This window comes from Pinus tabuliformis, chromosome 4_2 (genome assembly GCF_031772625.1).
Source record: "Pinus tabuliformis cultivar Carrire ecotype Pingquan chromosome 4_2, CPIR1, whole genome shotgun sequence".
In the NCBI taxonomy this organism is placed as follows: domain Eukaryota; kingdom Viridiplantae; phylum Streptophyta; class Pinopsida; order Pinales; family Pinaceae; genus Pinus; species Pinus tabuliformis.
Genome location: NC_142304.1, coordinates 750082882 through 750106317, shown reverse-complemented (window position 1 = coordinate 750106317; position 23436 = coordinate 750082882). Strand labels below are relative to the sequence as shown.

Below are 23436 nucleotides of genomic sequence, written 5' to 3'. Positions count from 1 at the left end.
GTCTCTTCGGAGACATTCGATAAAATTGGAATGATACAGAGAAGATTAGCATGGCCCCTGTGCAAGGATGACACACATATCGAGAAATGGTCCAAATTTTTAAGGAGATGGACCCCAGAAGAATAGCGACTGCAGAAGAACCGAACATTATAAAGTGGGGATATAGAATAAAAGGGATGTTCACTATCCAAGAAGGATATTCTCTGCAAGTAGAACAACAACAACAACAACAAGGGTTACCCATATGGGAACAGATATGGAAGGACAAACTATGGCCGAAAATAGCCTTCTTCCTATGGGTGGTCCTCCATGGCCGAGCCCTAACATGGGATCAACTATAGGTAAGGGGGATGCAGGGTCCATCAGTTTGCTGCACATGTGAAGGACAAACAGAAACGATGGAACACCTACTAAATGCTTGCAGTTACAACAAAGTCCTATGGCAGAATCATGAACAACTATTCGGCCACACGGACAGGGATCAATCAAGTACGAAAACAACAATGGAAAAATGGTGAAAGAAGCTATACTAGAATCCCATCTTGAACCGAGCCTGGAATATCTCCCTAGGATTCCTGCTATGGGCGGTGTGGAAGGAAAGGAATTGACGAATTTTTAAAGGGGAAAAAAAACAACAATGGAGTTATGGGAAATGATAGTTCAGAACATTAGAGAGACGATTCTCGCAGAGAAATGGTACCCAGATGATTGGGAAACCATGCCGCAGGAACGCCGAATAATGGAAAGGTTAAACCTGAGTCCTCGTATGCTGATGCCCAATTCCTGGAAACAGAAACCTACTCCCCGTGATTCCTCAATCCACTTTGTGTTCCCCTTGGAGGATTTCATAAAACTAAATTTCGATGGTGCAGCCAAAGGAAATCTGGGTGCAGCTGGCTCAGGAGGTGTGTTCAGAGACCACCAGGGCAACACCATCCGGCTATTTGCTATGGACTATGGAACAACGAGCAACAATGAAGTAGAACTCTATGCGCTAAAGCAGGGGCTAGAAATAGCTCGAAGAGAAAATTTCCAGAAAATAGAGGTGGAAGGAGACTCGACACTGGTTATAGACATAGTGAAAAAACTTCAACAAGGAACCCAATGGGAGAAGATAACCCAAAGTTGGAGAACGACACGATTAGTACAGGAAATAGGATACCTAATCCAAGGGATAGACTACATCATACCGACACATGTCCGAAGATCGGGGAACGTGGCAGCAGATTGCCTAGCAAACTGGGGATGTGGCAAACCCGGAAGCAATCTAGATATATTGGGTAAAGATATAAGTCGAACAGAAGGAACGAATAGCCTCATGGATATTTTGAGAAAAGACAGGGAAGAAGGACAGAATTCCCGATCAGGGTGTGGAGGGCAATGGAGGGCAGAGGTAAGCAAGACGGGACATATGGCAGGAGGGCAGGCAAGATGTCTAAGGGAGACGGAAAATCTAAGACAACAAGAAAAGTTGGAAATTGAAAGGAGATGATGGAGGACATTAAATGGCAAGTAAGTGGGCACCTAGACCGAGACTTACACATGAAGGAAAAGGAGGTAGTGTGCGCAGCAAGGCAAATGGAGGGTACCTTGGTAACGAGGATAGGTAGGTGGGAGAGTAAGTTAAGGAAAAATGTGGCAAGGGTGAAGGGCAATTGCATGTAGGCAGCGGAGGAAGAACGAGCAAACAGAGTTGGTGAACGCCGAGACGCAGAGCGCGACGACCAGCAAACGACCTTTGTAAGCAACACCTGGTATGTACTTACAACCTCCCCGTGGCGATAGGGTAATAATGCCATGGAATTTGAGAAGAAAAGTAATGAATACTCTAGAAAAATGTTGGCTCTGTGTTACTCACCTCCTAGTCGAGAGAAGGAATGGAAAATTTAGAGTATTCAAGGATAATTGTTTGTTAACCCAGAATGGATTCGACCTGATAGCTTTCCGGGAAGGGTGGGAGGGAAAAATCGAACCCCGTAAGACGACTGACTGATCCTGGGGAAGAACAACACTATCAAGCCATATTGTTGCTGAAAGTAGCGATATTTTACGCGTCTCCCTACGTAATTGCCTGAGGATAATCTTATGGTATAAAGGGATGGCTATCTTGTTGGGGTGGGTAGGGAAAAAAGGGCATTGTAAGAGGCCCGGGGGGAAAACAGAACCTGAAGAAAACTATAGACTGCTTGCCTGTAGGAAACGCCACAAAATTGAGAAGACGAAAGCCCTGGAGGCCTCTGTGAGATGTCGAGGGAGCTGTTGCCCCTTGGATTGAGGAGGGGAGAAGGATAGACACTAGAATTGGCAAAACAACCAAGGGAGGGCCGTCCCAGTGGCGGAATCGCTGACAAAGTTCAACTACCTTGAAGATGGTAAAATATCTACCCCGCTAGATGATGAGCGTGGAGGGGGTTACCTGGGATCCTTATGGGGAATGAGAAAGAGGGGGCATAGAGTCGAGAATTGAGAATGCAACGAAGGGGTTTCAAATTGAAAGTGATGGGAAGAATGCATAAAAAATTGGAAGAGAAAAGGCCAAAACACAGACCATTAAACAAAGTAAGAATACTAAGGACACAATTATTTCAGATTTTAATGTTTTACTACTGGTTCACATTATAGGTAGTATAAAATCCAGTGTTCATTAGGCCCCGATGCATCGGAAGAGAGCAAACAAAGATGGTAAAGGAAGGTAGGCAACAGGGATGAAAAGGGAGCAGAAGAACAGGAAAAACAATGATCAAACAATGAAAGGCCCGGAGACATCAACAACCAAACCATCGAGGAAAAGGGGTAGAAAAACATGACAGGAAAGTATGCAAAATATAATCAATGCCTACTATGTAGGAACCCCGACTGAGGTAAAAGCAGTCATAGTGGAATGGGAAGAGGAGTTAAATGCCAATATAAAAAACGAAGAAATTCATGCAGTAGAATGGGAGCCTATAATTCAGGATCCCTACCATACCTGAGGTTGCTAAACATTGTTTAGGTAGACCATCCAACAATATTGGGTAATAAAAAACCTTTTGGCTAAAGTAATGACAACTTACAAGGATAGAGAAGAGCTAGAAGTGGACAAACACACAGAACTAAGCCTAAAAGATCTCCAAAAGGAGATACTGTCGGTTCAAATGCAACAATATCATAACAATCTCCGCTTGAAGAGAATGGAACAACAATGCTAGAAACTGCTACAGAGTGAAGCACCTGGGTCAAGTGCGAAAGCCCTGGCTCTAGTAGATTCCTAAGATGAATGAAGCACAGGTCCAATTAGAAATTTTTTGTTATTATGTCGATTAGCATTTACTTTTTAAGTATGAAGCACATAGTAGATAAAGTAACAAATGTAGTCTGGATGATAAGATTTAAACTTTTTAAATTTTGGACAACTTTTGATGCAGATAGGTGGGCAACAACCTTGGTTTCTTGCGGGCAGGTTGAGGCCACCAACAGTGTTTTGAAAACCATATCTGATTATCTGTTTATGAAAATTAATAGAAAAAGGAGTACCATCAAGATTACACAAAAAAAAAATTTGATCTTTGGATTATTAATGATTTTTTTCTTATTAACTAGTTTAGATTCATTTTAACTTCGAATTTATTAAGCGTCCAAAGAGATCAATTATTTCAAGATATGTATATATATATATATTACAAAACTTAATAAAAAATTTGCATCTTGACATATTTGATTTCTTTTAGAAACTTGGTGAATTAAAACTTATGATAGATCCAAAGTTAACATAGATCTATAGTAGTTTTTAATAATATTATTGATATTTATATAAGTAAAATATATTTTAATTTTTTAATTTTTTAAATTTCTATATCTGATTTTTTTCTTTTATTAAACTTAATTTTTCAATGTGATATACCTATATATATATATATATATATATATATATATATATAAACACTTGGAAAAAGAGTTTATTATAAGTATTAATTATTAAATTTTAATATGAAATTTTAAAATATGATGGTTACATATGATGAATCATTATTTTAATATATATGATAAAATAATCTATAGCTATTACTTATATTTTTTATATTAGAAATAATTTAATATATATGATAAAATAATTTATAGCTATTACTTATATTTTTTATATTAGAAATATTCTTATTTTTTTCCAGAGAAAAAATTGAACTTTCTATTAAGGCAATAAAAAGTTACATAGTATATTCCTTTAAGCATTCTGAATACTGTATGTTTATCATCTAAACATAGAGTTTTATCTGCGCTGGTAAGCATAAACAAAATACTTTCCTATCTCAATATGAGCAAAAAGGTCACTGTTTCCATTTCCCGGGCCTCCTCTATGAGGAAAACAGCGCAAATAGGAATAGGATCAACAATATTCAAAACAAAATTCTAACGTTTTTGTCTTTGTTCAAAGTAAAAAACTAAAACATTTTTAAAAAGTCCGAGTCTCCACCATGATATCCAAATACAAAAACATAGTTGAGTGTTGAGCCAAAAAAAAAAAAAAATTGATGTAGCATCGACTCTGAAATTCTTTGAGTCTCAAAAGGAGGATGATCTGACACATGAATCTCTTCATTTTCTGCTTCTTTTATGTGCCAATGGTCCAGAGCTTGTTGCACACCCTCCTTAAAAGGTGGTCTGCTGCATTGTTCTGTTCCCTGTAAATGTGACATACAATAATAGAATTAAAAAACTGTTTGAGATTTATGGCTTCTTCTAACAAAGGAGATAGAATATAGTTTTGACATCTTCTCTCTCCATTGAACCATTTGATGACATTTAGAGAATCACCAAAAATTTGAACTGAAGTAATTCCCAGGTGTGTGAGCCAGCATAGAAGGAGTTTTAAAGTTTGAAGTTCAACATAATTATTTGTTCCTTCGCCTAGCCCCATCGAGGCCTTTAAGCTTCTTTGTGCAGTCAAGTGAATCACCATGCCTGCCCCACACCTATTCCTTTGATCGAATGCCCCGTTGAAATAAGCCCAGGGAGTGTTTCCCCTTATCTGCTCCTCCCTTATCCCTCTAATGTTTGTTTTCTGGATTGGTTCAGGTATACTCTCATAAATGGCAACACATTCAATAGCAAAGTGCTCAAAGGAAGGAGTCTGATCCTTGAAGATGCTTCGGTTCCGGGCCGACCAGGTACCCCATGCTATTATAAGAGGTAAGTTACGTAGGTTTTCCTCCTTAGAATCTTTCCACCAATTTTGCCATACCTCCCTAAGGTCTCCACCATCCCATCTCTGAACTTTCTTTAACAACCTCCCTGATTCTAGCCACACTGCTCTGTTGAAGGGGCACTTAAGGAATAAGTGTTGTATTGATTCTTCATCTTTTTTGCACAAGGAACACTAGCCCGGTCCCACCTTGGATCTCTTCTGGAGATTATCCCATGTTGGAACTTTATTCCGAAGGATGCACCAGAAAAACATTCTTGCTTTTGCTGGACATTTAAGTTTCCAGATATGTTTCACCCACCACTCTGGATTCCCCCATCCCTTCTTAGACATAAGAAAGCTGTATCCATATTTTGGAGAATAATTCCCTGTTGGGGCATATACCCACCTCAACCTATCTGGTCTGTCTCTGAGTCGTACATTTGATCTTGAGAGTTCCTTGATTAAGTGCTGCCACTCCTCTACCCATTGCTGATCAAGGTTTAGATCTCCTTCAAATAACCATGCTTGGCCCCAAATCGTCGATTGCCCGACTTTCTTAATCTGGCTCAAGTGTTGAATTCCTCTTGATTCCAATTGATCGATGATGCCCGGGAATAGGGAAAAGCCTTCATTGCATCCCACCCATGGATCCTTGCCTACTCTTACTTGCTCTCCATTTCCCACCTGCCAGGAGAGTCCTTGCTCAATAATTTTGATTGAGTCCAGAGTTGCTTTCCAAACTATTGACGCTTGTGCATTTTCTTATTTGACTTCCTGATCCATTCATCTAGAGGGGTGGGGTCAATATACTTTCTTTTTACTACCATTGTCTACAGAATTTCCTTCGTTAATAACCTCCATCCCAGCTTTGCTGCTAAAGATGGTCTGAAGGCTGTGTGAGATCTGTTATCACCTAGAACTACAGTCACATGTATATAATTTTTGTCCAAAGTTCACTGTCAAAAATTGGTGTCAAATGGGTTTTGTCCTATGTTTCTTACTTAGGGGTCATGTTTCTAAAGGGTCTTGATGTGAATCATTATCTAATACTATTGGTCATCCTCCATCATGATTGCATAAGCCATGTCTTATCTTGTACATGTCACTGGTCCTTTCCGTATTTTCGCAGCGCAGTCTTATTGGTTGATTTTGCAGCACAATGATGTTTTAGCCTTTTCGCAGCGCGTCAGTATCCAGCCATTTTGCAGCGCATTTTGCTAATTTATAACTATCTGCGCTACGAAATCGCAGTTTCGGGCATTTTGCAGCGCAGATTCCTAAAGGGTCACATCTGGGGATGAGTCATTGTCTCCGTCCGGTTATTGTCAGTTGGCGTACCTCCCAAACACTTATGAGCCATCACTCCACCAATAGATCCATAGGCATGCACATAAAAATCATTCTAACGGTTTTGTAATGCATGAATGCTTTATGATGTTTGTAAATGATGCATAAAGTGGCCAGCTTGTGTGATAAGATATTTGAATTGCAAATGAGCCCGAGTTCAAACGAGCCCGAGTTTCTTTTTCAAGCGAGCCTGCGTTCTAAAATTTTTGAATTTGCCATTTGAGTTGAAGCTGGTGGTGATTCTCTGTGCAAAAATTTTCGAAAGCGGAATGGAGAGGAAGGAGCATCGGTCTGGAAGATGTCAGAGAACAGAGCCTGAAGGATTGGACCTTGCATTAAGAGATGAAGGTGTTAGGAAAGCTTTCAAGGATGCTGGCTGTTGGAATTTCTGTGAGAAGCTGCAGGGTGGCCATGCTGAGGTAACAAAAGAGTTTGCCTTGAACTTTACAGGTTTAAATTCTAAAGTATCTATGTTAGAATTTCAAGTATCTCCAGAGGCAATTGCTAATGTAACTGAAATTCCAAGAGGAGGGCAGGAGTGGTTTAAGAACTTTAAATTTGATTTGAACCCCTGCAAAGAATTTCTTAAGGAGGCATATGTGAATGAGGATTTAACAAAAGCTGTGCCTAGGAGCTATGTTAAGGAGCACTATGCTCTGCTTCTTACATGTATTCAAAAGTATTTAACCTGTGAGGGTAGATATAACAAGGTTTACTCCTATCACTTTAAGTTGTTATTGCATTTTGCTGGTAAAGCCTCTATAGATATTCCATTTTACTTGTTTCGTAGTCTCAGCAAAATGTGTGATAAAGTTCAATTAAGGAAGGATGACTGCGAGACATCATTATTTCACCATGGTCTAGTCAAACTGTTAGTGCTGGATGGTCTTCAGAAGATTGGTAGGGATTGGAATTCTTTCATCTATATGGCTGGTTTCCAGAGTAAGACAGGCCTCACCCCACAGCCGGTTAGAGAAAGAGAAGAATCAGTGGAGGAACCTACAATAGTTGAGCTTAGAAAAGAGGCTAGGGATAAAAAGAAAACCAAGTCTCAGTTGAAAAAACCAGTAAAGCCCTTGGTTCTTAAAGAGCCACCTCAGCCATCATCAAAGGAAAAGGTTAAGCACAAGAAAGATGTACCTGGATCAAGTGGGTCTGAAAGAGTATCAAGAGTTAAAACAAGGAATCAATTAAGCAAAGAGAAGGGCAAATCAGTAGCTGTTGAGGAAAGTCCAATATCAAAGGCCAGCTTAAGTGATTTGCTTGAGGCCATTGAGTTTGAGCAGGCAGAACCGGTGCATGTTGAACCCATGCATATTGATTTGACTAAATCATCGCCGGAGAGCACTAAGAAATCCAAAGCTTCGAAGAAACTAAGGTTTGATGAACCTAGTGAGGAGTTTATTTTCAAACCACGAAGGCCGGTTACAAGGAAACAAGTTAGAGAAGCTGAGAAAGTGCATAAAGGAGAGAAAGTTGTAAAGATGCCCAGAACAGAGGTAATTGAAGTATTGTCCAAAACAGTAAAGGCAGTCAAGCATAAAGACAAGAACAAAAAAGTTATTATTTCCCAAGGAGGAAATGTTATAGCCATAAAGAATCAAGCGGGGACAACAAAAGATGAAATTGCCAAAGCAAAGAATGTCATTAGAGAGCGTGCAGTCAGGTATGCCAACTATCGAAGAGCTGTGTTAAAGGGTAGTAAAAACCTAGTGAGTCAAGTGGATTCAGTGGCTGATGTGTATACATGGACAGTTCCAGCTATTAAACAAGCTAAATTCATCAGAAAAATGAACATGACTCTAAGAGCTGAAAACAAAGCCCTGAGGAGGGAGATTGCAAATTTAAAAGCACAGCTAGGTTAACTAGCTGCTCATTGATGGTGAGAGAGGTCATTTTTTTTTTAAATTTTGGCAAATTTTGTTAAAGCTCCATTGTTTTGAAGACATATAGGTCTCTGCCACCTGTAAAGAAGATTTAAAAAATTAGAAGTTCAAGCAAAAATTTCCTTACTGCAAATACACTCTGTTTTAGCAAAAACAGCAGTTTCGTAGCGCGCTACGAAACTGCTGTAGGTGCTGTTTTTGGATGAAGGCAAACAGTTTAATGGTAAGATCAGCAAATTTTTGAAGGAAACACCTAAGGAGCATAAGGGAGACCACATGAGGCTATCCTAGCCATTCAGATAATGACAAGTGTGCCTTTTTGTAAAGGTGAAATATTTTGTCTCAAGTTAAAACTTTTATAAAGGTACTTTATGACCAGTTAGGGTTTGGCAGAAATGGCATACGAGGAGTATTGTTTTGGTTTATACACATGTCCATCAACGAAGCCTCCAACACATCTGAAATATGGTGATGCTCATAAATTTTGGGGTATTAAAGAGCTAGGAAAATGTTGCTTAACTTTCGAAGGATGGTGGGAGACAAGGACCGGAAAAACAGGGGTTTGTTCTTATGATCAATGAACCATCAGCGCATTCAGTATCCAATGCTAACTTTGTTCATTGCATTCACTTCTCAGTTATCTCGGCCAAACTGAAAGGAGACAGGTGTCCAAGAGCAAAGGAGGATCATGATACGAGGAAGATAGAATTAGATATGTAGTTTAATTAGCACTCTTTGTAATTACAGTCAGCACTTGATGTATTTAATGAATTAGTTAATTGATAGATAGGGGTAATTAGTAATAGTCTTCGAGCTCCCCTCATGCTGGAGGAGGAAGCTCATAGTGGTTAAGGTTGTATCTCTATATATAGATCAGACTTTGATGTAATGGGGGTTGGATGTTTTGGAGAAGACTGTTTTTGGTTTATGTATAAACAAATTTCAGTAATGCAAATGACTGTATTTTCTTCTCAGGATTCACAATGGATCTTCTTGTTCAAATGTGTGATGGTATTCTTTCTTTAAGGTTCTTTTACAATTTTGTTAATGCATAATCACTCAGAACTCATGAATCATGCTCTGACTTCCTGTATGCCTTGGCAAACTGTGGTTTCAAAGTTATGTTTGAACATATAGATGTAAAGTGCCCTGATTTCTATGAAAAGATAGTGTTTTTGTTTGCTGAGATATGAGAGACTCCATAAGCCCAATGGGAATCAATTCAATGTTGTCCAACTAGCTTATTTTTCATGTGTCTTATAAGAGTTAGCCATCTTTTCTTGTCATTAGTCAATATTCATAATCTGTGAGAGAGCCCTCTCAGACTAAGGAGGCTAAGCCTTAGTCCAAAGCCTGGTTTGAAATAGTTACACAGAATCTTGCTGATTGGCAGCCTTCAATGCTTGATTTTGTGATAACAAGATCTTTGATTCCCGACCCTCCCCACTCCTTCGGCCTAGCCACGTTGTCCCATGCCACCTAGGGGAGTATCGAGTCCTTTTTTGAACCAGCCCACAAAAATCCCTACATAATTTCCTCACTCTTTCCAAAATTCCTTTTGGTACCCAGGTAAGTGCCTCCCAATATACCGGTATTTCCATTACTACAGATTTTATTAGGAATAATCTGCCTGCTCTGGATAACCATTTGAAACTCTAATGTTTTATCCTGTTTTCAATTTTGGCCACCAGCCAATACCAGTCCTCGTTCCTATACGAGTCAGGGTTTAATTGGAACCCTAGGTATTTGAAACTATCAACCAATTTCTTTTCCTCAAAAGTGAGATTCTCTACTTCCTAGTTTCCATCGTTGTGAAGCCTGACAATATCAATGATGATTTTGCTTTATTATTGTACATTCCCGTAGCTTTGAGAAACAACTCTAGAATAAGTTTTAAGGCCTTTGTTTCATCCCTACTTCCATCACTGAAGAGAAGAATGTCATCCACAAACAACTAGTGGGTTACATATAAATTGTAGCCGCCCTATTGATCAAGATAGCAAAACTAATATTATTCAAACATCCCATGACCCAATTTATGAATCCAATGTTGAATCCCAAATGAGTCAATAACATTCGTATGTACAACCAATTGATACGATCGTATGCTTTAGATAGGTCTATTTTCACTATAGCACCTCTTCTTCTACTTTTTTTTTATGTTGTGAATAGTTTCCTGAGCCACTCCTCCTGCTTCATTAATCTATCTACCATTAAGGAACCCAAATTGTTCTTTTGAAATATTCCTTGAAAGAATTGGTTTCAATTACTTTTGCAATTATTTTGTAGATGCAATTGCATAATGATATTGGCCTGAAATCCTCAAAAGACGAAGGGTCCTCCTTTTTTGGTATTAGGGCTATGAAAGTGGAATTGAAAGGTTCATAGATCGACCCTTTTACCCTGGATTCTTTGACTACCTCAGTCAGTTCATTCCCCAAAGACTCAAAAAAGTGTTGAAAGAACTCCACTCTTTAGACATCCAGGCTTGGACTCTTATCCTTTTGCATTGACCTTAAGGTTCCTTCAACTTCCCCTTTAGTTACTTCCCCCATGATAGTTTCATTATCCTCCTCCTCCAGGTACCTTGGGAAGATTTGAGTTGTCCTGACCACCTCAGCAATTGATACTTCTGAGGGAGCTTTGAAGAGTTTTTTGAAATGACTCCTCCCTAACAGAGACAATTCCTCAAAAGATTTGGCCTGCATTCCATCCTCCGATTTTAAGGACCAAATAGTATTTGAGTTTTTCCTACCTTTTGCGTAATTTTGGAAAAACTTTGAGTTTTCATCACTTGCATTCAACCAAATTGCCCTGCTTTTTAGCAGCCACTCTTCTTCTCTAATTTCTAGTATATTTCTTCTCTTTAACTCCAACATTTTGATCCTATCCCTTTTACCTTCAGTCTCATATCCATCTTCTTCCGGGCTTTCTAGCTGATCTAGTTCTACTCCTATCTGCTTTAGGTCTTCTTCTTCTTTAACTTTTTTTCGCTTTGACCCATTCTATAGTTGCCTTCTTTAAACATTTCAGATTTTCCATGAACCAGTAGGCTTTCCCCCCTCCCTCATTTGATGCCCCTGACCTCCATGTAGTTTTAAATAAATTGTTGAAAGAGTCCTCCTTGAGCCAGGATGGATTGAATTTGAATGGAGTTGTTGGCTTTTTATTTGGCCCTTTCATTTCAAGCAAAACTAGTAAGTGGTCTGAGTCTCCTCCTTCTCCTACCCAGTGTCTAAATACCAAGATCTTGGCCACCACTTCTTCTCTCATGAGAAAGCGGTCCAACCTCTTAGCCACCCTAGCTTCCCCTGTTTTCCTATTCCTCCAAGTAGGTCTGGGCTTTATCAGATTTATGTCCACCAACTTCTTATCACTCCTCCAAGTAGGTATGGGCTTTATCATATTTACGTCCACTAGTTTCTTATCACATATTTTGTTTGAGAAAAAATCAGATAGTGGGTCGGCGTGCACTGAGGGTCCCCATGTTTCAGATAGACCCAGTGAAAAATTCAAATCCCCCCAATTACCAGATCCGGGTTTTCCATAAAGGACATGGAGAACAAGTTGTTCTAGTATGACACCCGATCCTGACAAGGTCCATAGATGTTTAGAATGAGAAAGTTTGTACACAACTCCAAAGAGTAAACAACTACTCCTAGAGCCTGATCCACTCCCCACAAGGAAAGGACCTTCAACCTTCCCTCTTTCACTCCAGTTGCCAATCCCCCGGATCTGCCTTTGGCATCCAAAGCCTGGAAAGTCCATCCAGGCAGCATTTTCAGTAAAGCTTTACTAATCTCCTCCCCAGAACCCAGGGTTTCTTGCAACAAGAGCACATCAGGGTTGTAATTATTAATCAACGCTTTCAGAGCTAGTTTTTTAGGAGAACTGGCTAATCCTCTACAATTGAAAGACATAATGATCATTGAGAAACAAAGGGGGGGTTCTGCGCTGCTCTAAGCACCCCTGAAATGGAAAGTTGTTTGCCATCAACAATATCAATTTTGGCTCTCTGTTGGGCCTTTGAAATGTTTGTTTTCTTGCCTCTAGTTTTACGAGGGCCAATAGGAATAGGCTGAATACCCAAACCCCCCATTGCCTCCCAAGGGAGGAGTTTCTTATCACGAGGTCTGAGGTTATAGTGGGGTTTTACAGAGAAGGAAATAAACAAACCTTCTGCCCCTTCACACGCTGCAGGGCTTCGGTTCAGATGTAATTCGGGAATGGAGGTAATGATACTGTCCAATTGTTCGTTTACATTGTTAACATGAAGACTATCTGAATTCATAAGTCTGGAGGGACCAGGCTTGGACAATGAATTGAGCAAAGATAACAATGAAGAATTGAGAGAGGGGATAGGTTCCAGAGCCGTACCCTCTAGTTGGAGAGCTGGACCCCTTCCATCTCCCTTTACTGGTTCTATCCACTGCATCCCCATGCGTCTTGTCTATGTCCATCTGATCCCCTCCTGTGTTCGAGACTTCCTTGTTTAAGTTTTTCTCCCCTTGTGTTTCTTCCATTCCCCCTTCCTTTCTCTGCCGCCTTCTTCTTCTGAACCCGAGAGGGCATTCCCTTGCCAGATGTCCATATTTGTGGCATCTATGACAACAGAAGGGAAATTGTTCGTAGTCGATCATTTGAGCATAGGAGAAGTCCCTGTATTTCAGATTTATTTCCTCTTCCAGTCCTTCCCGAGGGTTTAGGCTTACCAGAATTCTAGCCATTCCTCTATCTCCAGTATGCACGAAGGACATATCAGCTTCCAGAAAGCGTCCCAAGTGATTTCCTAATGTCTTGAATACCGAATCAACCCACAGAAAGGGAGGAAGCCCAGGTAGTCTGACCCACACCGAGATTTCATCCACCTTCTCTCTCTAGGCGTCGAATAGTGGGTTCCATTTTTTAAAAAGTATCGGGTGTCTCCCGAAACTCTAGTTCCTTCCTAGCACCCAGTCCAAAGCCTCCTTCTTAGTGAATTTTATCATGAACCAGCCCTTGGAAAGGGATGAAACCACAAAGGATTTGTCCAGCGCATCCTGCCAATTCTTGGCTGTCCATTCCTGGATGTAGTTTGCAGTGTATTTCTTACCTTTTGCCCGCCCAACCAACGTTAGCTCCGAAGCCTCCATGGCCTCATCAATCTGGATATCAACCCCCAAGACTAGGTTTGCAACTTCCTCAATCTTCCTGATTAGCTTGTATTTTTTTTCTGCTTTTCCCCTATCCGCTAGTGTCGCCCCCCTTCCCCACCTCCCAGCGTGATCTCCTTCGCATTGATGGTAACTTCCTAGAGCGTTTCAGAATGCCCCTTCTTCCTACAAATTCTGGGATTGTCTAACCCTCCTCCTTCAGCTTGGACTGACTCCCCTGGTAATTGTGAAATCTCTCTTCTTCCCAAAACCCCCTTTGCCTCAGAAACTCCCTCCCTATCTTCGATAAAGAGAGGATCTCCACATACCCCTAAATCACAATTCCCCCCCTCCCTGCTTCTAGCCCCTTCCAATCACCAGGCATGTTCTTCCCCAGTCCAATTAAACCAGATAAGGCCACACCAGAGCTCGATTCAAGGTTGAGGGTTTCTCTTCTTTTGTCGTGCAGAGGGCTCTTGCATGCAAAAGTACTGTCCAGCCGAAACCCTTTCTCGACCTCTGCCGTACCCAAATCTTCCACAAGGAATGATTTCAAGCCTTCTTGGCCTTGAATCCGCAGCTAATGACAATATCTTCTAAACCCCCTGTATAGAAATCTTTAAGCGGGCTAGGAAAACGATTACTTACTTGGATAGCCTCCGCACTTCTAGCCACACAGTCCAGCCCAGGAAGTAAAGTCTCCTATCTCCCTTCCAGCTCCTGCCCTGTCCAGTTTCCCAGGTTAGTCAGACCTAAACCCAGAAGCCCGAACGTTTTCCCCTGTTTCCGACCCTCTCCCGGGCCTCCTCTCTTCCCTCTTGGCAGTCCAGCTGGACAAATATACTGTTCAATATTTTGTTCCGTGACCTCTAGCCCCCAAACCGACAATATATCCTCAGGCTCGGGGTCCAGATCGACGACATCCCTTTGATTGACCATCTCCCTTTCCATTGTTAACAGTTTTTAGGTTTCCCTAGGGCTTGAAACCTTATTCTCCTTCAATGGGTGCGTGCATGTTGTTAGATGCGGAATCACATAAGACAAAACACATGAAAACCTTTACCCCTTCCTCCATCCTCCGTTCACCCTAATGCCCCGTTTTGCATCGTTCCTGAGACAAACAAGTTGCGGTCAGATCACCCTCTAGCTGCCTTCACCTTCCTGACAATCTTCCCCATGCTGTGCCATGTGTGTGCCATACCAGGCCCTAGATTCCCTTGTCGTCATCCCGTTACTTACTGAAACCCTCCTCCATAGCTAGGGTTTCGAGGTTCCCCTAAAATATCCTTTCCGAATTAACATCACCCATGTTATCCTTAGAAATATTCTTATCGTCAAGTATATGTTTATTATTTAAATTTATTAAAATTTGACGTGTTTATTCATTAAATGTTTTGAAAAATCATGTTTTGTTTATTTTTGTTAACTAGAGTATTTAGTAATTTGGTTGGTCTTGTACATCCCTGACACGAGGGGTTGATTGCAATAGCTATCACTAAACTCTTTGTAAAGTATCCCAGCACAACCACGGGTTAGACATTTTGGTGGATATAAACATAGGTCTCTGTACATACATTTACTTTACATTTTCATAGGCTTGTTAAAACAACCCATTCTGGAATATCATGACTACCAATATGAATCATTATGATTATCCTATTGCCCGGGTTATCCAGTATAACGCATTAGATATTTGGGTTGACCTCAATTAGTTTGGTCAAATATATTTCATACGTTTGGATCTAATAAAGTTTAATTATACAATTTTTTTATAAAAAAAACTAGTATTTATTTATATTATTATTGGCTGAGTTAGGTATTTGGGTTGACCTCAATTAGTTTGGTCAAATATATTTCATATGTTTGGATTAATAAAGTTTAATTATATATATATATATATATATATATATTTATTTATTTTTATTTTTTATTTAAATTTTTTTTAGCATTTTTTTATGTTATTATTCGCTGAGAATTTGAACACTGTATTGCAAAATACATTATAAATTGTGATTTTGCAATTATTACCTTTTATTCATGCAATGTACTCTATTCTTGTCATATCAATACTTTTTATACACTAATGATTATATTAAAAAAATCAATTAACTATTTTAATTCAAATTTTAATAAATAAAAAATTATATATATAAATCAGTGTTTTGGGTTAAAATCTAAATTCAAATTTTAATAAATAAAACATATATATTTTTATAATCTAAATAATTAATCAGTGTTATTATTCTTTTTTTCAAATACAAAATAAAATTTTAAAAATAAAATATGTGTTTTTATAAGCTATAACTTATATTAAAATAATTTTCTATTGAATATTTTAGTTCAAATTTTAAGAAATAACATATATAATTTTTGACTTGGATAGACAACCTTGATTTGGACTACTAATGTAGTTCAAATGTAAATGCAAGCATAACATATTATAGCTTTTAAAGCTATGCTTGCATAAGCATTGAAATTAGGGCCATGCTCTTTAATTGTACGCACAAATTGATGAAATTCTAAACCTTAACACTAATTAAACTAAGCGGCAGGAGTAGCTACTGTGTAGCGCTTGTTTAAATTTATTTTAATGTAAAATATATGTTATGATTTTTTTTAAGGGAAACATCTAAAGGGATTAGAATCTCATAATTTAGATTTCCAATTGCTTTTGGGTTATTGTGTAATTTTATTAATAAAAACAAAATTAAAATATAATAAATTGAATTGAACAAAATTATTATTTTATTATTAATATTTTTTTAATAAATTGAATATTATGTTTTATTCTTATTATTTTTTGATTTAACTGTTTGGAGTGTGTTAATGTATTTATGAATTTTATGAAAAATTATATTACCTTTTAAAAAAATAAATATTTATTATAAACTCTATAGGGGAGAGTTTGTTAATGCATTTATTAATTTTATGAGAATATACAATGCATTTTAAAAAATATATATTTATTATAAATAATTAGATTTTAATGTAATGACTTTTAAAATTTTTTTGCTCAATTTTGAATTGATTTATATTAGGAAACTTTGGTCAAAGATTTAGATGAATGAAACAAAAAATGATTATGCATATAATTTTTTTAGAGTATAAATTTGATATCCTTAAAATGTGTAAACCAATCTAGATCCACATCTCAACTTTGGATTTACTAAGAGTTGAGAGAGATAACACTTGGTAGATCCGAAGTTAAGATGGATCTAGGTTGTTTTAATTATTAATTATAATTATAAACATAATTATGATTTTATGCTTTTATTATATTTTGATCGAGTCAAAATGTTAAACATGGCATTACAATATCTCTACCATATTAGGTGTTGGAAAATGCAAAGTGAACCCTATTAATTTAATGTTTCCTTAACCTCGATACTTTCTTGTGAAATTTATTATTCTTGTTGTGTTTCTTTATTAGATCTTCTTCATCAAACAAATGTCAAGAGCAAAATAAAGACAATGGACACATGAATTAGGCTCCAAGCCAGGGAAAAACCCCTCCAGGGCGAAAATCCAGAAACTCTTTTCGTATAGAATCTGCTTAAATGAGACCACAAAGACCGAAACTCTTGACACCTGCAAGTACCAAGTCAACCCTTCCAATATCACAACTCAATCCTACTTCAACCTGCTTCTAGCTGCAACTTCGACCACAACTTCGTCCCTGCAACATTGTTTTGCAACTTTGACTTTGTAGCTACCGCATAAACCCTAATTCTGCTTCTTCAAGAGATCCTTTTTAGAGCAATATGGCTCCTCCCAAGGTCAATGTAGCCAAGACAGAGTATTCCTTCTTCCAACAACTTAATATTGCACCTTGTCCTCCTGCAAATCAAATGCAGTTTCGACCTTCCTTATAGTTGCAGTAACCCTAGAACTTTGCATGTGCGGGAGAGATAAAGCCCAAAAATAAGATTTCTTTGCCTCCTTTTTCCTTCTAGACCTTCACTCTACCTTCCTTGCCTCTTCTAGGTGTAGATCAAACTTTTCTCTTAAGATCAGACTTGATGATGAGAGATTGCCAAATGATGTTGAATTGCTCCTTTATATAGCCTTTCCAAGGGGTCGAATTCCCTCCTTTAGCCTGACTTGAAGCTTCTAGGGCCGACTTGTATTTTGGAGGTTTCCAAGACTTTCTAGATTCAAAATAAATTCTTTTACAAGATATATTTTGTTTGGAAGGGTCTTATAAACATGATCTTGACTCTCTTGACTCATGGCAATAAATCATATGACCTAAAAAACCCTATAAGCATGAAGAACATGCTTTTACCTAGAAGACCATCAATAAAGAGCATGAAACCCATGCTTTAAAATATTAACTTTTTCTTTTCTTCTTTTGCTTATTACATAAGATACATATTGAAATGAGTACAACAATAATTATGAACATCGAAACTAGTTACATTTCCAACACTCCTCTTAACTAGGGAGGTATTCATAATTGTACAACCAGTACAACATCATTCTCAAACTGAAGAGTTCTCATAAGAGTTAGATTGATAAGCCAATTGTAAGAATAAAAAATATAACCAAGACTGTCACTAAGGCCTAACTTGACAAGCTCAACTTCATTTGAAAGAATTATATTGGGAGGATTTACGTGTGATACCACACTACCTCTATAAGGCACATACCCCATCCGGATGTTCACAAGGTATGTTCTTTTAGGACTATTCTTATCTTGGATTTCCAAACCTAAATCCTCAATAATATTAATCCTCTACAACCACTCTTATCTTGGACACCTATCCTATCGTCAAAGAGCGTTGGTCCCTTTCCTTTCTTGGATGTTATATCTTCAAGGAAACCACAAATGCTTTATCCAATCCTCCACCATTCTCTCTCCAAGGCCTTCACTTAGACTTACGGCTGTTAGTCCCGGTCAAGTCCCTGACACATGAAGAAGAGAATGTAGATGTGATGTCTAACATCACCCCATCTCAACCAAAGAGGATATCCCTATTCCCTCTTGCCCAAGAAATAGACCATTTCTCTTTTTTCAAGGAGACTCCTTTGCTCCCTCTCAAAACTAGAGGAGATCCTAAACTTCCTTTCTATTTGGGAAGTCAACACCACAAGCCTTATAACTTGTCTTTATAAGAGTATCAACTATTTGTTTTTCATAGAAAAATGGCTCCCTCTCTTATTTCACATCTCATTATATCGAGTTTGATTCCTTCTGAGGTATCATGGAGCCCTCTTCACTCTTTAGTCTTGTGACAAGATCTAGGTCATCTTTCTTGACATCATGGATGAATGCATTACACTGAGCCTTTCCAAATTTCAAGCTGATCATAGCTTCTGCATGAAAGTGATCTCCCTTGTTCACCTTCAGGTTATCTTCTCACACTGATACCTTTCAATCTCAAGATGAATATATCTTGGCTTCATAATTTCCAGGTATCCTATGTTGAGCTTGCCTCAACATTCTTCATGTATTCCTGCAATATCCTTCCAGGTAGAAAAATAATATGTTAACTAGATAACCAACAATAATTAAACTTAGACTTACCTCATCATGATGACTTTCTCGTCCAAGCATCAACATCCTCATGGTCCATCTCCATTCGAATATTCCTTCATGCATCACAGTACCCAAGGATTGATCTTGATTACCAAGTTATACTTTTTCTTCCGAAGATTATACTAGATGTTAATCATTATTCTTCATAATCTATAGAAAATCTTAATTCTTTATCCATCTTAGAGTAAGTGAACATTTTTCTTTTAAGTATCATATAACCATATAAAAGATATTACAATATTTTGTACATATGAATCTTATCCAAGAGTTACTTTCAATGTACATTCCTATGCCTTTTATTCCATAATCTAGCTGTATATCTCACAATGAGCTTGTATCTTGACCCATTGCATTCCTTCATCCCTTCAAACGTATTATTTCTATACTATATGGAATGTGTACTAACCTTGTCATAATGCTTCTCCCAAGAACCTCCAAAATGATGGTTCTTACAGGTTTATAATGATCCACTTTAGCAACATGACTACCTTTAACACAATGTTAGATAATGCTTGGATGAACAATATGCAAAATGATCTATCTTTTCATAAAGACTAGATGATTAAAACAACTTAAGAAAGTAGACTCTTAAGTATGATACTATCACATGGCTTTTTCTACGATGCCATACAAGATCAATAGTCTGCTATAATAAACAACAATGCATATTATCTGAAAGGAAAGACCAATATTTTCAGAGAACTTGACAGATAGGGTGCCTTTTTCAATAGTAAAGATCTTTCACTTCTTCTTTCTTAGACTTCTTCTCAGGTTCTCCCATTTCCTCAACCATGTGAGCCTCGCTTCTTTCCTTTATTTTTTTGTTTGAACAATCCCTATTAAAATGTCCATACTCATTGCATTTAAATCATTGAACCCTGGACATATCTTTCTTCTTGGACTTTCCAAACTTTTTCTTCACCAACTTCTTGACTCTAGCTAAAAGGCTTGAGATCATTCATCTGATCCAATGTCATCATTGGCCTTTTATTCTAGTTTCTTCCAAAAATATTGAGTCCACAACTCATCAAAAGGAGTTGGGTCTTTCTTAGAGTAGATTCTTGTTGCAAAGATGCTCCATTTTGGTGGCAATGCATTTAGTACCCATATGGCCATTTATGAATTAAAAATAGTCTCTCCAAGCCCCTGTAAGTGATATATTAATTGAGAGATCTTCATTAGAAAGGATTCCATGCCCTCATCCTTTTGATTTATTCATTATATATAGCTTATTCCTCAAATACATCTTCTGTCATGATGTCCTTACATAGTACAAATTCACTAGCTTGTCATAAATAGCCTTGGAAGTTTTCAAATTTGCAACAAATGGAACAATAGGATCCTTCATGGATTTAACAATGATCCTTTGTGCCCTTATTTCCCCTTTCTTGTAGTTCGCTATTTCTTGAGTCTTGTCTTTGCTAAGTTTAGTGATTTCACCAGTAACATATTCCATTACTTCATATTATGTAAGAGCTAAGTCAATTATTTTCTTCATGCTAGGAAATTTGATGAGCCAATGAACTTATTGCTTTCCTTGTAGAAACAACCCATATGACCTTTAGATTCAGACATAGAGTAACAATATGGTACTTGATGATCAAGATTCTTCCTTTCTAATGATGTTTCAACCTATCTTAATGCTTTCAAGATCTTTAAAGAGACTTCAACAATGGCTTCCAAAAATGATGATTCCAAAATCCTTTGATGCTTTCTTCAGGGAGGTTTTTCAATGAGTCTTCAACTGGATCCTTGTTAAAATGGGAAACTAGGGCCAAATTCCATTTGGATCACCTTATTTATGGCTACTGATCTTTTTCCTAGATTCCTCTCATCGAAAGGTGTAGGATTGATCTAAAGATCATCTGATTCCGATAAGTATTCATGGAGATATGAATTTATTTTGATTATGGACAAATTGTCAAGGTCGGCCAACAAATTTATGTAGGCTTAGATGCCCAACAGTCACGTCTATTCATCCTCAACGTTTGCATATAAATACAAGGAGCCTTCCTCCTCATTTGGACAATTCATTCACTCATCTTCTCTCTCTTTCTCTCTCTCTCCTACGCATAAAAGGAGCCTCTCTCTCTCACACGTGTGGCTGAAAGGAAGACGTCCTAGGGCAAGGAAGACACAGAAAGAAGGACACTAGGGTAGCAGGTCATCTCTTTGACCAATGTTGACCATCCAGAAGTGCGGATTGGGTGTGGTTGCCTCTCCTAGGCAGGGTGCAATTTTTGGCACAAAAACCCAGGTGATCTGACCTCTGGTTTGATTGGTGTTGACTGCCCTAGTTTAGGGCTGCAAGTTGACTTCAGAAATCTACAAATTAACTGTGCTTTTGGGGTTGTTCAAGGGTTGTTTCTTCAGGCTGTTCGAGGACAAGTTGACCGGAAATTGACCAAACATTTTAGAGGCCAATTTCAACTAGTTTGACCAAGTTTGACTTTGCTGATCTAGGGTTTTCTACCGCTGATATAAAATTACAAAATTCAGATTTTGTACTATTTCCCTCTGCTGAACTATTGAAGATAAAAGAAGATTTGATCAAAGGGTTTCCCCGCATTGGGGTTTGTCCCTGACTAGCTGCCACATCTTGTGTCTCTTGTCTTGGCTTGTTTTATGTTGATCATTTAATGTTGTATCTACACTTTACTTAATGTATATGTGATTGCTAATCTGTGGGTAATAAGAAGAAAAATAAGTAAACTGCTCTAAGCATAGAACATACCATAATTTAATAGGGTATCAGAGCTGAGGTGAAGACAAAGCCCAAGTAAGAGAAATCACCGAAGAGAAGGTTTGCAAGGCTATCTTAAAGAAATCATGGGGTCCTCAACACACTTCCCTGTTGAAGACAAACTCCGTGAGAAGTCTGACTATCACGGATGGAAGATGTCTCTCGATCTAACATTAGAAGAACAGGAAGTGTTGGACCATGTGAGAGGCGAAATTGTTGAGCCTCCATCAAATGCATCCGCTGCTGCTAGGAACAAATGGACCAAGGGAGAGGTCAAAGCAAGGAAGATCATCCAGGACTCTCTCGACAAGTGCTTGGTGGCCTATGTTTCCGAGATGAACACCTCCAAGGAAATCTACGATAGACGGGTGAGTTTATTTAAAGTTAATGATGCAAATCAAGTCTTGTTTCTTAGAAATAAGCTGAAGGAAATTAAGAAGGGCAAAGATGAGAGTATGCAAGCATATTTCTTGAGGATCATCGAGATCAAGAACGGTCTCCTATCTACTGGGGAAGTAATTCCTAACAGGGAAATGACACGCACAACTCTTGGAGGACTGCCATCTGAATGGTATATATTTAGGACTACTCTTCTCAACAATAACGTAATTCCTGTATTTGAGGAATTAATGGCCAGATACATTGAAGAAGAAACAAGGATGGAAGAGCAAGAAATTCCTATACTTAAAGGTCATCCCACTTCCTTTTCTTCTCATACTAAAAGAAGAAACAATTTTAGGGCTAAATTCAAAGGAATGGCTGGACCAAAGGGTGGAAGAAAAGGATGATGTTACAATTGCAATAAAACATGTCACTATGCAAAGGAGTGCCTTGATAAAAGGGACTCACATCGGGACGATGATCAAAATCCTTCTCAAGGAAATCAAAGGAATGACAGGTCAAATGGTAGAGGTAAAGGAAGTGCTGGAAATCAAGGAAGAGGACAACCATTCAAGAAGGCAAGAAATTCCAGGTATGAATCTAACACTGTTAACAATAAGCAAGATGAATATTATCTACCAGCAGCTCTATCTACTACTGCTCCCCTGGACACACTAGGAAATTGGCTTATTGATAGTGGTGCCTCAAGGCACTTCACTGGTTACAAAGAAGCTCTCTATAATCTGATAGAGAAGGAAACCAACTTGGAAATTGTTCTTGGAGATAATTCAAAATATCCCGTGAAAAGCGTAGGATATGTCACTCTTCAATTGAATCAGGGTAATACCATCCACTTACAAGATGTATTATATGTCCCTGATCTCAAAAAGAACCTGGTGTCCATTTCGGCAATGGAAGACAAAGGCTACAAGGTGGCCTTCAATGATGGAAAGGTACGTGTATGGAAAAAGAACTTTAAATATGCTTTTACTCTTGGGTTTCGAGTTGATTCATTATATCAGGTTGGAGGAGGTCCACTGGATGTCATGTCTTGTGACACCTCTTTAGTCCGAACTATGGCATCGGAGGTTTGCTCACCTTCATTATAAAGCTCTACCCGATGTAAGAAAAATGGTGACCAGGGTGCCCGAGTTCAGATTAGAGCAAGAAGGTGTATGTCTAGGATGTGCCGAAGGAAAGCTCAAAAGGGGACCATTCCCCTCAAGCCAAAGCAAGACCTTCGATATATT

The 23436-nt window shown here is 38.3% G+C and overlaps 1 non-coding gene across 1 annotated transcript; it reads left to right on the top strand.

Moving 5' to 3' along the window:
- On the top strand, positions 1-101 carry LOC149171767 (U6 spliceosomal RNA). The gene has a single exon (XR_016259918.1). It is a non-coding gene; the product is annotated as a U6 spliceosomal RNA (small nuclear RNA).
- Positions 102-23436: the final 23335 nt, after the last annotated feature.